We start from the raw sequence: 17,757 nt of genomic DNA, 5'->3' as shown, positions 1-17,757 counted from the left end.
GGCCAGGAAAAGTTCTTTAAAAATTATATGAAGAGGGACGCCTGGGTGGCTCAGTTGGTTAAGCGGCTGCCTTCGGCTCAGGTCATGATCCCAGCGTCCTGGGATCGAGTCCCACATCGGGCTCCTTGCTCAGCGGGGAGCCTGCTTCTCCCTCTGCCTCTGCCTACCACTCTGTCTGCCTGTGCTCATGCTCTCTCTCTCTCTCTCTCTCTAACAAATAAAAAAAAAAAAAAACTAAAAAAAAAAAAATTATATGAAGAATATATTCCTACATAACAAGTTCCACAAAGTTGCATTTATATGGGCCGCTGTCCACATGTTTCTATCCTTATTGCTTTACTCAAAGGAAATATAGCAGACCAAGCCTTCTGCATAGCCTATGTTCAGAGCACCTTGCACACCCATTTCCCATTTCACTAGGATTTTTGCGGGGAGGAGTGAAAGGAGAAAAAAATTTCTTACGTATTTAAGATATGCTTCATTATGCTTTTTGAAAGAATTCTAAGAATTGTTTAAACTAAAAAAACTTTATAGCTTAAATGTACACTGGTTTGGCTGCCAGATTGCTTTTATTTAGTGTATTGTTGTCATCTTTTATAGGTTTAGTTGGGAAGAAATTCTTTTGAAAAGTACAGTAAGATCAAAATCTTGGTAATTATTAGCAAGTATGTACTGCTTTGAACTTAGAAGCTTTTATATCAGGCATATGAGGTCACACACAAATATATTTCAAGTATCCAAATATTTTAATGTATGTTTGTAAAAAGTCATGTTTTTAATCAATAAAAATGAAATTTCTCATGACATTTAAAATTAAGCAATTTTGTGCTGTTTTTTATAGTAAGGAAGGACTGGTGACCCAGATCCATTTGCTGATTTTAGGCTTAAAACTACTGAATCATAGCTTACACAAAACGTTATGTATTTATAAATGTATAGCACATTTTCCTAAGATCCATAAATGTTCTTTATGTGGCTTCAGGGAGATATGGGGAGATACAGGGAGATACAAACAGTGCAGTGGTAAATCACCAACCCAAACAAACATATTTAACGCAAAAAATCTTTTTTTGTTGTTAAGATTTTTTTTTTTTTTTTTTTTTTTTTTTGGTTGGGGAGAGGAGCAGAGGGAGAGGGATAAGTAGATTCTGCTCTGAGCACAGAGCCAGAGATCCCACAACCCCGAGATCGTGACCTGAGCAGAAACCTAGAGTTGGATGCCTGACTGACTGAGCTACCCAGGCACCCTGATACAAAAATTATTTCTCCTAGGTACTGTGAAATACATAAACATGCGCTGTACCAAATAATGTACTAGACTCAAAATTTTGAAAAACCTTCCTACAATAAATACATAGAAATACTATTAGAAGAATGCTATCTATGACTTCCATGGTGCTGATTATTTGCCAGGTAGTATTCCAAGTGCTTAACATTCATTAGCTCTAAAGAACTGACATGGTCATCATGCCCATTTCACAGAGAAGAAACTTTTTTTTTTTTTAAGCCGAACTTTTAATAAAAAAGTGAGGAAATGACCAGGGCCAAAAGCAGAAGTAGAAACAATGCTGATGACCATGCCCTGAAGCTGTGGGCTGCTCTGTGGTTTGTGCTCATCCCAGGAATGTTCCTTGGCCAACTGAAAGGCCTTGTGCAGAAGAGGGTTAAAACTAAGACCACAGCCTAAAGTATGGCCTGTGACCTATGCCTGCAACTTGAGACTTCCTGGAGCTTCTAAGAGCTACAACTGCACCGCAGTCAGATCCATCCATAGACCAAGGAGCCCAGTGAGGAAGTGTTGTAAGACTTCTACAATGAATCAGAGGCAACAAAAATTTTAATAAAATGAAAGTGCATGTTTAATTTAAAAAGTAAATATTTTTGTTTTTCAAGAAGATTGATGATAAGCTAGTAATCTGCATAAAATTTTTATTTATATTACCATCTACCACTGGGGCCAGAGTGATAACATGTGAAACTTAGGGACAAACTTTCTAAAGAAGCAGTATCATCTACTCTGAAGATATTAGTTATTTTTTAAAAAGTGTTCCAGAAAATAATTAAAGATATGCAGTTGCAGAAGGTATATTTACATATCATTCTGTGAAAAATTAGTTTTGGTTTATTTAAATAGCCTCCATGCCCAAAATGGGGCTTGAACTCATGACCCTGAGATCAAGAGTCACATGCTCTACTGACTGAGCCAGACAGGCACCCCTAGTTTTCATTTAGAACAGAGTTCTTTTAAATTAATTTTGCTCATTTTCAGTTCCAAGTTTTCTTGTACCCATATAAAAAGTGGAGTGGCAGCTATTCTTATGCTGGCTCTGTTAGCAGAAAACTTTGAAAATAGGTACAAGAAGCCAGTTTTATATTTCTATTATATAAATTTGAATGATTACCTATTGTATAAGAATAATGTCCATACTAAAATAAGAAACCTATAGAGCAGAGTATTCTTGGAATTTGTTGTGTATACATATAAAGTATAATTGTGTCCAAGCTGTCAGTCAAAATAGATATTATAATTGTTAAAATTTAACACATTTTTAAAAACTTTTTTTATTGTGGTAAAATACACATTACAAAAATTTACCATTTTAACCATTTTTAAGTGTACAGTTCAGTAACATTAAGTATATTCATAGTATTATGCAACCATCACCACTATCCATCTCCAGAATTTTGTCATTATGTCTTACTGACACTCTGTACCCATTAAATAATACCTCTCATGGCAATCACTGTTCTAACTTTCTGCTTCTATAAACTTGATGACTCTAGGAACCTCATATAAGTGGAGTCATATAATATTTATCTGTTTGTATCTGTGTGATTTCACTTAGCACGAAGTCCTCAAGGTTCATCTGTGTTGTATTATGTACCAAAATTTCATTCCTTTTTAAGGCTAAATTATATTCCATTGTACGTGTATATATATTTTATTTATCCATTCATCCCTCAATGGACATTTAGATTATTTCTACCTTTGGGATACTGTGAATAATGTTACTGTCAACCTTGGTGTACATGTATCTGTTTGATTCCCTGCTTTCAGTTCTTTTGTGTATATACCCAGAAGTGGAACTGCTGGATAATACCGGCATTCCGTGTTTAAGGAACCACCAGACTGTTTGTTTCCCAGAGCAGCTGCATCATTTTATGTCCTGCCAGCCGTGTACAAGGGTTCCAATTTATATTCTCACCAACTTGTTTCTATTTTTTTAGATGTTTATTTGTTTAAGGAATCTCTACATCCAACCTGGGGCTCAAACTCACAACCTGGAGATCAAAGAGTTGTATGCTTGACTGAGCCAGCCAGGTACCCATATTATTATTACCTTTTTTTTATATATATATATAATGGCCATTCTAATGGGTGTGAAGTGATACCTTACTGCAGTTTTGACAAAATTTATCAATTTTTAAGCATGTATACACAATAACCAAAGGAAAAAAAAATCTATGATTTTTTTTAAAGTAAGCTCCATGCCCAGTGTGGAGCCCCATGCAGGGCTTAATCTCACAACCCTGAGATTGAGACCTGAGCCAAAACCAAGAGTCAGACACTTAACCAACTGAGCCACCCAGGCACCTCAAAAGTATCCTCCATTTAACAAAATTTTTCCTGAGCTTAACAAGTACCTCAGTACCTGAAGAGACAGAACATTTTCCATTTGAAATGTGGACTACGGGGTGCCTGGGTGGCTTAGTTGTTAAGCTTCTGCCTTCAGCTCAGGTCATAATCCTGGGGTCCTGGGATCGAGTCCCGCATGGGGCTCCCTGCTCAGCTGGAAGCCTGCTTGTCCCTCTCCTGCTCCCCCTGCTTGTGTCCCCTCTCTCGCTGTGTCTCTCTGTGTCAAATAAATAAAATCTTTAAATAAAATGTGGACTACAGAGAAAAATCAAATGAAGAGGTCTACAATTCCAAGTCAATTAACTACAAAATGCAATGTTAGAGAAGGTTAAAGGTAATTTTATTTAAAGTAAATTAAAAATAATTTCAATTAATATAAACTACCACAACTGAATCAGGAAGAAATAGAAAACCTGAACAGACCCATAACCAGTAAGGAGATTGAAACAATCATCAAAAATCTCCAAACAAACAAGAGCCCAGGGCCAGAAGGCTTCCCAGGGGAATTCTACCAAACATTTAAAGAAGAATTAATTCCTATTCTCCTGAAACTGTTGCAAAAAATACAAAAGGAAGGAAAACTTCCAAACTCATTTTATGAGGCTAGCATCACCTTGATCCCCAAACCAGACAAGGATCCCATCAAAAAAGAGAACTACAGACCAATATCCTTGATGAACACAGATGCGAAAATTCTCACCAAAATACTAGCCAATAGGATCCAACAGTATGTTAAAAGGATTATTCACCACAACCACGTGGGATTTATTCCAGGACTGCAAGGTTGGTTCAACATCTGCAAATCAATCAATGTGATACAATACATTAATAAAATAAAGAACAAGAACCATATGATACTCTCAATAGATGCTGAAAAAGCATTTGACAAAGTACAGCATCCCTTCTTGATCAAAACTCTTAAAAGTGTAGGGATAGAGGGCACATGCCTCAATAGCTTCAAAGCCATCTATGAAAAACCCACCACAAATATCATTCTCGATGGAGAAAAACTGAGAGCTTTTCTGCTAAGGTCAGGAACACAGCAGGGATGTCCATTATCACCACTGCTATTCAACATAGTACTAGAAGTCCTAGCCTCAGCAATCAGACAATGAAAAGAAATTAAAGGCATCTAAATCAGCAAAGAAGAGGGGCGCCTGGGTGGCTCAGTGGGTAAAGCCGCTGCCTTCGGCTCAGGTCGTGATCTCAGGGTCCTGGGATCGAGCCCCGCATCGGGCTCTCTGCTCAGCAGGGAGCCTGCTTCCTCCTCTCTCTCTGCCTGCCTCTGTGCCTGCTTGTGATCTCTGTCTGTCAAATAAATAAAATCTTAAAAAAAATAAATAAATAAATCAGCAAAGAAGAAATCAAACTATCACTTTGCAGATGCTATGATACTTTATGTGCAAAACCCAAAGACTCCACTCCAAATCTGCTAGAACTCATACAGGAATTCAGAAAAGTGTCAGGATATAAAATCAATGCACAGAAAGCAGTTGCATTTCTTTACACCACCAACAAGACAGAGGAAAGAAAAATTAAGGAGTCAATCCCATTTACAATTGCACCCAAAACCATAAGATACCTAGGAATAAACCTAACCAAAGAGGCAAAAAAATTTATACTCAGAAAACTATAACATACTCATGAAAGAAATTGAGGAAGACACAAAGAAATGGAAAAATGTTCCACGCTCCTGGACTGAAAGAACAAATATTGTGAAAATGTCTATGCTACCTAAAGCAATCTACACATTTAATGCAATCCCTATCAAAATACCATCCATTTTTTTCAAAGAAATGGAACAAATAATCCTAAAATTTATATGGAACCAGAAAAGACCTCGAAAGCCAGAGGAATATTGAAAAAGAAAGCCAAAGTTGGTGGTATCACAATTCCAGACTTCAAGCTCTATTACAAAGCTGTCATTATCAAGACAGTATGGTACTGGCACAAAAACAGACCCACAGATCAATGGAACAGAATAGAGAGCCCAGAAATAGACCCTCAACTCTGTGGTCAACTAATCTTCGACAAAGCAGGAAAGAATGTCCAATGGAAAAAAGACAGCCTCTTCAACAAGTGGTGTTGGGAAAATTGGACAGCCACATGCAGAAGAATGAAACTGGACCATTTCCTTACACCACACACAAAAATAGACTCAAAATGGATGAAGGACCTCAAGGTGAGAAAGGAATCCATCAAAATCCTTGAGGAGAACACAGGCAGCAACCTCTTCCACCTCAGCTGCAGCAACTTCTTCCTAGGAACATCACCAAAGGCAAGGGAAGCAAGAGAGCAAAAATGAACTATTGGGACTTCATCAAGATCAAAAGCTTTTGCACAGCAAAGGAAACAGTTAACAAAACCAAAGACAACTGACAGAATGGGAGAAGATATTTGCAAACGACATATCAGATAAAGGGCTAGTATCCAAAATCTATAAAGAGCTTATCAAACTCAACACCCAAAGAACAAATAATCCAATCAAGAAATGGGCAGAGGACATGAACAGACATTTCTGCAAAGAAGACATCCAGAAGCCCAACAGACACATGAAAAAGTGCTCCACATCACTCGGCATCAGGGAAATACCAATCAAAACCACGATGAGATACCACCTCACACCAGTCAGAATGGCTAAAATTAACAAGTCAGGGAATGACAGATGCTGGCAAGGATGCGAAGAAAGGCGAACCCTCCTATACTATTGGTGGGAATGCAAGCTGGTGCAACCACTCTGGAAAACAGCATAGCGGTTCCTCAAAAAGTTGAAAATAGAGCTACCCTATGACCCAGCAATTGCACTACTGGGTATTTACCCTAAAGATACAAACGTAGTGATCCGAAGGGGCACAGGTTTATAGCAGCAATGTCCACAATAGCCAAACTATGGAAAGAACCTAGATGTCCATCATCAGATGAATGGATAAAGAAGATGTGGTATATACACACACACACACGTGCACGCACGCACACACACACACACACCCACATATACATACAATGGAATACTATGCGGCCATCAAAAGAAATAAAATCTTGCCATTTGCGACAACGTGGATGGAACTAGAGGGTATTTCGCTTAGCGAAATAAGTCAATCGAAGAAAGACAACTATTATATGATCTCCCTGATATGAGAAAGTAGAGATGCAATGTTGGGGGGCTGGGGGGTAAGAAAAGAATAAATGAAACAAGAATGGGATCGGGAGGGAGACAAACCATAAGAGACTGTTAATCTCACAAGACAAACTGAGGGTTGCCAGTGGGAGGTAGGGAGAGGGTGGTTGGGTTATGGACATGGGGAGGGTATGTGCTATGATGAGTGCTGTGAAGTGTGTAAACCTGTAAACCTGGCGATTCACAGACCTGTACCTCTGGGGCTAATAATATATGATTATAAAAAAATAAAAAAATTGTTAAAAAAATAATAATTTCAATTAAAAATAATAAAACTGGCGTGCCTGTCTGGCTCAGTCAGTTAAGCATCTGTGTTCAGCTCAGGTCATGATCTCGGGGTCCTGGGATCAAGCCCCAAATCAGGCTCTCTGCTCAGCAGGGGGACTGCTTCCTTCCCCCTTTCTCTCTGCCTGCTTCTCTGCCTGCTTGTGATCTCTCTGTCTCTGTCAAATAAATAAAATCTTAAAAAAAAAAAAAAAGAGCAAAAGCTAAGACATTCCTGAAGAACAAGAGGCAAGAGGGGACACGTTCTATGAGAAATCAAAATGCAGGATAGAGCCATAACAATGAAGATGGTGTGAAATTGGCAGGGCATGTGTATATATAGAGAGTAATGGAATAGAGTAGAAAGCTCAGAAACGGACAAACACATATAGACACACCTAACATACGCTGCAGATAACTGGAGAAAGGATCGAGTATTAATTAGTAAGTGGTGCTGGGATAGTTAATTATCCACAAGAAAAGACAAATACATGAGTGTAATATTTGTAAACCACTATTTTTCAATCACAGTATCATCATTCTGTCTGGCATGACCTCAGGCAAGTCCACTCCTATCAGGAGTGACATTCCAAGAGTTTAGGGATTATCTCTAAAAAGCTAAGGGCAAAGGCCAGACCTCTTTTGAGGGAAGACCACATTCTTTGGTACACAACTATAAATTCATAGGGAAAAATCTCAGAAGTGGCTAATAAACATGGAAAAATGTCCAACCTCACTAGTAATTAAGACTTGCAAACTAAAACCACAGTGATAAACTATTTTATACTCGGGAGTTTGGCAAAAAATAAAAAGTATGATGAAAACAAGTGTTGAGGATAGAGTCATGGGTATTCTCACACACTCATAGAACATAAACTAGAGAAACAATTTGCAGAGCCAATTTAACAATACCTAGTAAAATAGAAAACATGTATAGCTCTAGAGTCAGTCTTATATAAAGTAGTTGAAATGCAGAAAAATATCCACAACGACATTGTTTGTCATCACTATAAACTGTAGACATCCTAAATGTCTATTACCAGGAGAATAGATGAATTAACTGTGGCATAAAGTTTTAAGAAGTATATATTGTTTATAGATACCTACATATGTCTTACAGTTTTAAAGAAATGCAAACAGTGGTAAACAGCTAATGAAGGAAAATGAAAATCTTCAGGGGAATGAAGGGGGAGGTGATTAGTGTGCACAGAAAGGGGGTTTGGCTGGGTTGGCAAAATTTCATTTCTTAAGTGATGTAGTTGGGTACGGGGATATCTGTTGCATTATTCTTTGTACCTTTTGTATGTATGTATGTATGTATATATGTATGTATGTATGTATGTATATATGTATGTATGTATGTATTTGAGAAGGAGAGAAAGCATGAGTGGCGGGGGGCAGGGGTAGAGGGAGAGGAAGCAGCAGGCTCTCCATTGAGTAGGGATCCTGACATGGGGCTCAATCTCATGACCCCAGGATCATGACCTGAGCCAAAGGCAGATGCTTAACTGCCTGAGCCACCTAGGAACCCCAGTACCTTTTGTAGTCTTAAATGGTGTATAGTACTTTGAAATTGACTATATATGTCTCTGTGTATATATATACGTATATATATATATACACACACATGTATATATATATATATATATATATGCATACACATATACACACATATGAATATATCATAGCCTGTTTTGTAGATGTATTAATCAGGTTGTACCTTATTGTCCAATAATTGCCTTTACAGCACAAATGTTGAAAAAGAAGGCAGTCCACAATTTTACATTTTTTTATAAGATTTTATTTATTTGAGAGTGAGAGCGAGAGCAAGAGAGAGGGAGAGAGAGAGAGAGCGCGAGAGCGAGCACAAGCCGGGGAGGGGGGTCAGAGGGGGAAGGCAGAGGGAGAGGGAGAAGCAGGCTCTCTGTTGAGCAGGGAACCCACCTCTGGGCTTGATACCAGGACTCCGGGATTGCGACCTGAGCTGAAGGCAGACGCTTAACTGACGGAACCACCCAGGCACCCTGACGGTTTTACATTTATACATGGAAAGTGGAAAAGCAATTTTTACACCTTTAAAACATGTAGGTTTACTAAGCTGTACATTCAGTGCCTGCCTAGAACGGCAACACAGGGGTGTCTTTCTTGTTTGGGATCTGGGCTGCAGTGCTGCCTTACAGGTGATATGGTTTGATAGGGAGAAGATGTTTTCCAGGGCCAATTACGTTAGGTATTATGGGAGATTTAAAGGACAGATACGGCAGAATCTTTGCCTTTAATCATTCAGAATATATTTAGGGAAGGCAGGAAGAGTATCAGGGCAACTAGTAAAATGGGGTAGTAAATGATAAACAGTGCAGAAAACCTCCCAGTGATTTGAAGGTCTTGGAGGGGAAGGCCGGAGATTGGAGTGCTCGGAGGTTGGCACATGAATTTTTTTTTTTTTAAAGATTTTTATTTATTCATTTGACAGACAGAGATCACAAGTAGGCAGAGAGGCAGGCAGAGAGAGAGGAAGGAAAGCAGGCTCCCTGCCGAGCAGAGAGCCCGATGAGGGGCTCAATCCCAGGACCCTGAGATCATGACCTGAGCCAAAGGCAGAAGCTTTAACCCACTGAGCCACCCAGGCGCCCCCCTCCAATGCATTTTTGAAAGCATTTCTTTGCTTTGTTTTCCTTTTGTGTGGCATACAGCATTAATTCACAGGAGCCCCTCATACTGGCCAATACAGATATGAACAACAAAATATCAAAATATGAGCTTTCAGTCTAGAAAAATGGAGAGAAAAGTATACTGGTTTAAGCAGAAAGAATGATGAATGTCCTGCTTATGAGAGATTTTTGCATGTTTTTGGAATTGTGAAGCTATTCTTTGTTTACGTCAACTTAGTAAATACATTCACATGTAGCATTTTAAGTCTTTAGGAGTCAAAGTCTGGAAATGTCAGTGATTACAGGCTGCTCTCAGAGTAAAGTTAAATAATAGAGCTGGAGTGATTTTCTTTTTCTTTTTCTTTTTTTTTGGAGTGATTTCTAAAGAAATCTTAAAAATTCTCTGAGTGCTTACCTCTTTTTAAAAAGGGTATAGAAGATTGGCATAATATTAAAAATAATTTTTTAGAAACAAGTTTTACTTCCATAAGAGCTTTGATCAAATACCTCATCATGATGAATAAGGCTAATTACACTTGTGGTTCTTGTGAGCTGCTTTTAAAAATTCATGTGCCGGGGCACCTGGGTGGCTCAGTGGTTTAAAGCCTCTGCCTTTGGCTCAGGTCATGATCTCAGGGTCCTGGGATTGAGCCCCTCATCGGGCTCTCTGCTCAGCAGGGAGCCTGCTTCCTCCTCTCTCTCTGCCTGCCTCTCTGCCTACCTGTGATCTCTGTCTGTCAAATAAATAAATAAAATCTTTTTAAAAAATGCAATGGAGGATTAACGACTCAGGAACAATCAATGTTGGTGAGGATGTGGAGAATTACTACCTCTCACAGTGTTGGTGGGAATGTAAACTGATGCAGTCACTCTGGAAAACAGTATGGAGGCTCCTCAAAACATTAAAAATAGGGCTACCCTATGACCCAGCAATTGCACTACTATTTATCCAAAGGATATAAAAATAGTGATTTGAAGGGGCACATGCATCCTAATGTTTGTAGCAGGACTATCCACAATAGCCAAAAGAGCCTATTGACTGATGAATGGATAAAGAAGATGTGGTATCTATATACAATGGAATATCATTCAGCCATCAAAAAGTATGAAATCTTGCCATCTGCAACAACATGAATGGAGCTAGAGAGTATAATGCTAAGTGAAATAAATTAGAGACAGACAAATACCATATGATCTCACTCATATGTGGAATTTAAGAACAAAACAAATGAACATAGGGGAAGGGAAGGAAAAATAAAATAGAATAAAAACAGAGAGGGAGACAAACTGTAAGAGACTAGGGAATAAACTGAGGGTTGCTAGAGGGGAGGTGGGGGGAGTATGGGGTAACTGGGTGATGGGGATTAAGTAGAGCACTTGTTATTATTGAGCACAGGGTGTTATACACAAGTGATAAATCACTAAATTCTACCCCTGAAACTAATAGTAAAACAAAACAACAAAAACAAACAAAAAAATGTATTGGAGGGGTGCCTGGCTGGCTCGTTGGTAGACCATGTGACTCTTGATCTCAAGCTTGTAAGCCTGAACACCATGTTGGATGTAGAGATTACGTAAAAGCAAAATTGAAATAATAATAATAATAGGGGCATCTGGGTGGCTCAGTGGGTTAAGCCTCTGCCTTCAGCTCAGGTCATGATCTCAGGGTCCTGGGATCAAGCCCCACATCTGGGCTCTCTGCTCAGCAGGGAGCCTGCTTCCCCCACTATCTCTCTGCCTACCTCTCTGCTTACTTGTGATCTCTTTCTCTGTCAAATAAATAAAAAAAAAAAACCTTTAAAAAATTAAAAAAAAAATAATAAGTATATTGCAGAATATATTTTTCCAAAGAGAAATAGATGGAAAATGGGTACATGAAGAGATGATCAATATCACCTATCATCAGGGAGATGGAAATCAAAACCACAATGAGATATCACCTCACACCTGTCAGAATGGCTAAAATAAAAAGGACAAGAAGTAACAGTGTTGGCAAGGATGTGGAGAAAAGGGATCTCTCAAGTACTTGGTGAGAATGTAATTGGTGCAGCCACTATGAAAAAGAGTATGGAGGTTCTTCAAAAAACTGAAAGTAGATCCAGCAATTATACTTCTGATTATTTACCCCCCCCAAAAAAAAAAGAAAACACAAACTCAAAAAGATATCTGTACTTTCGTATACATTGTAGCATGATTTACAATAGTCAAGACATGGAAGGAACCTAAAGTGTCCATCAAAGGATGAATGGATAAAGAAAATGCATCTAGTGTGTGTGTGTGTGTGTGTGTGTGTGTGTGTGTGTGTATGTGTGTGTATATATATACACACATATACATGCACATACTCAATGGAATATTACTTAGCCAAAGAAAGAATGAAATGCATCTAGTGTGTGTATGTGTGTATATATATATACACACCTATATATATATATATATACACACAGGTATATATATATATATATATATATATATATATATATATACACACACAAACACACATATACATACACATACTCAATGGAATATTACTCAGCCAAAGAAAGAATGAAATCTTGCTATTTGCTGTTTACATGGATGGAACTTGAGGGCATTATACTAAGTGAAATAGGTTAGATAAAAAGAGATAAATACTTCATTCTCTCACCTATATGTAAAATTTAAAAACAAAACAAAACAAAACCAAGTTCAGGGCACCTGGTTGACTCAGTCCGGTTAATGTCTGCCTTCAGCTCAGGTCATAGTCCTGGGGTCCTGGGGTCGTGGGATCGAGCCCCACACTGGGTTCCCTGCTCAGCGGAGAGTCTGCTTCTCTCCCTCCTTCCCGCTCTTGCTCCTTCTCACTATCTCTGTCTCTCTCAAATAAATATTTTTTTTTTAAAGATTTTTTATTTATTTATTTGACAGAGAGAGATCACAAGTAGACAGAGAGGCAGGCAGAGAGAGGGAGGGAAGCAGGCTCCCCGCTGAGCAGAGAGCCCGATGTGGGACTCGATCCCAGGACCCCGAGATCATGACCCGAGCCGAAGGCAGCGGCCTAAACCACTGAGCCACCCAGGCGCCCTAAATAAAATATTTTTAAAAACCAAAAAAAAAACCAAAAACGAAGTTCATGAATACAGAGAGCAGACAGTTGGTTGCCTGTGGCATGGGTAGGCAAAATGGGTGAAATGGGTCAAAAAGTACAATTTCCAGTTTTAAAGTAAATAAGTCATAGGAATGTAATGCATAGATGAGTGTAGTTAATAATACTTTACTGTGGAGTACCTGGGTGGCTCAGTCTCTTGAGTGCCGGACTCTTGATTTAGGCTCAGGTTATGATTTCCATCAGGGGATCGAGCCCTGTGCCAGTTCCATGCTCAGTGTGGAGCCTCCTTGTCCCTCTCCCTCCCTGCCACTCTGCCCTTCCCTCCACTCCCCTCCCTACCCCCCTCCTCCCCAACTCTCTTGCTCTAAAATAATGAATAAAGAAAATCTTTAAATAATACCTTACTGCATTTTTTTTTAAGAGAGGGAGAGAGAGAAGGGGGGAGGGGCGGAGGGAGAAGGAGAGAGAGAGCCGCAGGCTCCACACCCAGGGCAGAGCCCAATGAAGGGCTGGATGTGGGGCTCCATGTGGAGCTTGATTCTCCACCTAACAACCTGAGATTGTGACCCAAGCTGCAATCAGGAGTTGGTACTTAACCAACTGAGCCACCCAGGCACCCCACCTTACTGCATATTTGACAAGAGCGGAGAGTGGATCTTGAAAATTCTCATCATAAGAAAATCAAGTTTTATAACTATGTATGGTAATAGTGTTAACTGGACTGATTATGATGATCATTTTGCAATATATACAAATATCAAATCATTATATTATATACCTGAAACTAATATAATGTTATGTCAGTTATACTTTAATAAAAAACATACTGGAAACCATGATCCATGTATGTTGTATAATTAGGAAAATAAAATATAGTATTAGAACCATTCTGGCAAAGAGACCTTTGACCAAAGAGAAATAATTTAAGCATCTTTCCGCTACTTTGAGGAAAGAAAACATATTCATTTACTAATATTGATAAATTATTCTTTTTTTAAAAAGATTTTATTTGAGAGAGAGTGAGTGAGAGAGACAGAGAGAAGGAGCAGGGAGAAGGGCAGAGGAAGCAGACTCCTCACTGAGCAGGGAGCCTCATGTGGGGCTTGATGGTGGGGGGCTGAATCCCTGGTTCCAGGATCATGACCTGAGCCAAAGGCAGACGCCAAATGAGCCACCCAGGCACCCCATTGAGAAATTATTCTAATATTTACTTAGAATCTATATGCTACAGTGTAATCAAACACATCTCCATTAAAAATTATAAAATTCATTATGTAAGTTTGCTTATGTTATTTTGTTTTAAGATATAAAAGTGAACCACTCATAGGGTATATAATTACAGATGTGAGACTATACCTGGATACAAAAATACTGAATTTTGAGCCAGGTGGATGTATTATCTACTTAATAAATAGTTATTTTTATAAGTAATAATCAAATTGTCATTACATTACAACCTTCTCTACATTAGTTGATACTTACAGAAGACTCAACTAAAAACCCAGTGCAGCAAAGACTATCAATCAACCTCATTGCTTTATAATGCCAGTTCTCCTGTCCTCTTGAACAGTATTATTTTCTATTTCCCACACAGAAAGCAAATAGGCTCACACCAGTAATCGGGCAAATGTAAATCAGAACAATGAGATGGGCAGCGCATGTGACTCGATCTCAGGGTTCTGAGTTTGAGCCTCCATGTTGGGTGTAGAGATTATTTTAAAAGAAAAGAAAAAAGAAAAGAAAAGAAAGGAAAAGAAAAGATACTTAGAAACAAAACAAAAACGAGATGCTATTTTCCTTATCATGTGAGAGGGGGTTACAGAGTACGTGCTGTCAGCAGCACAGGTCAGGTGGGATTCTGAGGTGGTCAGAGAACATCACACAGCAGTTAATACTTGAATAGTTGTGAAAAAGAGTAAGAAAAGTGTAAGAAAAGTGGTGGCAAGAGCCTCCAGAAAGAGGGCACAGAAAGTGCAAGATTAGAGAGGAGCACAGCCCTTTGGGCACTCTGGGAAGGTATGTGGCTGTGCATACAAGGCAGGGAAGGAATCGCAGGAGAAGTTGTAGATGAGGCCAGAGTCAGGTCTCAGAGACCTTGAATGCTTTCTAAATACCATGATCTCAGTGGAGAAAGCCAGACCTTCCTAAAGGAATAACTGATTCCAGGGTGGAGTCAAGGAAAGGACAAGTTAAACCTGGAACATCTTGTGCCAGAAAGTAAGAACACATTAAAAAATTGATGGGGACATGTCAACAGGACAAAGAAACTAATATGAAGTGCCATCCACTAGTCAAATCTGGGACAATTTGAGCATCAAAATATATAATGACACTACGGGATTATAACCCATTATAGAAAACAGGATATGAATAATTAATAATCCACCAATCCATCCATATGTATACATACATTGTACATACATATAAACAAAAAAGCACTCCTCTTCCCAAAGAATGCCAATTAATAAATGTAGAACATAATTAGAAAGTCACCAGTCTGTACCATTATAGTAACAACTGATTCAGAATCATCAATGTATACTAAATCACTGGGTGAAAGTTTGTGGTCTTAAAGTATTTCCCCACAAATTATTAATTACAAGAGGAAAAGGTATACCTTTTTAGTGGAAAAAACTGGCAGGTAACACCTTAATTAAGGTAACACCTTAATGAACCCGGTGATCAAAGTTCATAATTATCCAGAAAAAGGCAAACTTCATCTTGGGTCTCCTAACCTGACACATCGAGAATACACCATCAGGGCTGGAAACTGCAAAAATGAACACCCTTGGGCTAATTGTTAGGAAAAAGACTGCTTCCTGGGTCAGGGAGAAAAATGCTCAAAAGGACATTATTGGGATAATTGGTGAATTGTGAAGATGGACCATGAAATATTTGATAACTGTACTGTAGGAATGTTAAACTTCCTGAATTTGACAATAACATTATGGTTATGTAGGAAAATGTCCCCATTCTTAGGGGAGCAGTAATGATGTCTGGAACATTTTCTCAAATGTTTCAGATATTAAGCTTTTCCCCCCTAAATTAACTTATAGTTTTGAAATTTTCAAACTGAACTAAAATAATAATAACAATGACCTCATAGAAATGTGTAGGATGGCCCAGAAGATAAATTCAAGACTCTCTAAATGGGGCAGGGAGCTATTAGAACATTTTAGTTGATAAAATGATATGATTAGATTTGCCATTTTGAAAGTTTACTATGGAACAGCATGGAGCATGGGCCAGGAAATGGACATGCTGGCCAAAGGACAAGTTTGATCTGCAAACTCTTCACTTATAAACATATCGTACTGTTATTTTGGCAGCTAGATTAAAGTCAGAAACATGTTCTTTTTTATATAATATTTAGTAGTACATAAGCTAAAAGGATTACATTAATACATTAAACATGAAAACATAATTGCTTTTCTTTCCATAAATATTATTAAATGACAATTCACTTTTATGGACGATTTCTAGAAGCTGACTGCCTATTTCAGTCATTTCAGCTTTCTGTTTTTGTCTTTTGCATAGCCCCTAACTGGATAAAACAATTGACTGCTCAGTTGAATCTGCATTTAAAAATGAAATTAGGGGCGCCTAGGTGTTGCAGTCAGTTAAGCACAGGACTCTTGGTTTCGGCTCAGGTCGTGATCTCAGGGTCCTGATCTCAGAGTCATGAGCTCAAGCCCTGTGTTTCAGGGAGTCGGCCTGAAACTCTCCCTCCCCCTACTCTCAAATAAATAAATAAATCTTAAAAAATGAAATTGATGGAGAATCCAACTTAATTTGTCCATTTGTGCCTTGGTATTATTGAATAAGGGGGAAAAAAAGATAGTAAAAACCTCCCACCAAATAAGAATGTGCATTTTAATCTTTACTGTCCTCCCTATTCCTATGGAAAATAGTGGGTGAGAGGGAAAAACAAGACTGGGCTAGGATCTCTTCATAGACAAGAAAATTTGTAACAAAAAGACAGAAAAAACACTGAATATATTGGAATTGCTGGCTAGTTCTCTTCCAAATTCTTTTCAGGGAATATTCTCCCAGCCACAACAGGAGATAAAGAATAAATTGCTTTTACACTTCTGCAGCTACAGAAGTGACTTGAAATTGATGCCTTTAATTTACTTCTAACTGTGTGGATAAGGGCAGAGTCAGACAAGGGATGTCTTTCTTGTCCTGCAACAATTGGAAAGACAAATGTGTGTAGTGAAGGTGAAGGAGGCCATTAGCTACTTCACATTACCTGATTATCTCTGTTGATTACTACCCACAGCCCACTCAGTTCTACCACTCTCAAGCCCCATGGGAGGAGGTCTGGTGGAGTGGGGCCGGCAGCTAGGGCCAAAATGCAGGGACAATTTGCTTTGACCCACCAACTTGGGTCTGCAACAAATCTGTAGCTCAGTGCCGTCTGAGGAAGAGGACCAAGATCCCAGCAAGGACAGCCTATCCCATTCAGTCAGGGTGAGTGGGAGGGAATGTTCTGAAGCTGAGGTATGGTGCCAAAGGGGTGTCAGGGGTGAGATGGAGGGCAGCAAGCAGGGACAAAGGAAGGGTGGCAGATGGATTGGAATGGCAAGGGGGATGGTCTGGGCTTGGGTTTGGCATAGGACTCATGCTTACGTTTGCATGGATAGTATTTCTGTAAGGACCACTGATTCTGTATGTTATTTTGGGTGGTGGTTGCACAGGTGCATATAATTTTAAAACCCACTGAACTAACATCCAGATCTTAGCTTCTACTGCATGTTAATTATATCTGACTTATTTAAAAGCCCATTGGAAGTAAATACAGCAGGAAATTACTGTAGCTGAAATCACAATCTTATGGTGCCCTAGAGCTTACAAAATGAGGTAATGAGAGACTGCACTGCCCCAAACTCCAGACTAAAATACAGAAAAGAGTTAGTTTAGTTTAGTTCCAAAGTTC

Source organism: Enhydra lutris, unplaced genomic scaffold (genome assembly GCF_002288905.1).
Source record: "Enhydra lutris kenyoni isolate GAN:26980312 unplaced genomic scaffold, ASM228890v2 scaffoldscaffold95, whole genome shotgun sequence".
In the NCBI taxonomy this organism is placed as follows: Eukaryota; Metazoa; Chordata; class Mammalia; order Carnivora; family Mustelidae; genus Enhydra; species Enhydra lutris.
This window is presented reverse-complemented; position numbering follows the sequence as displayed.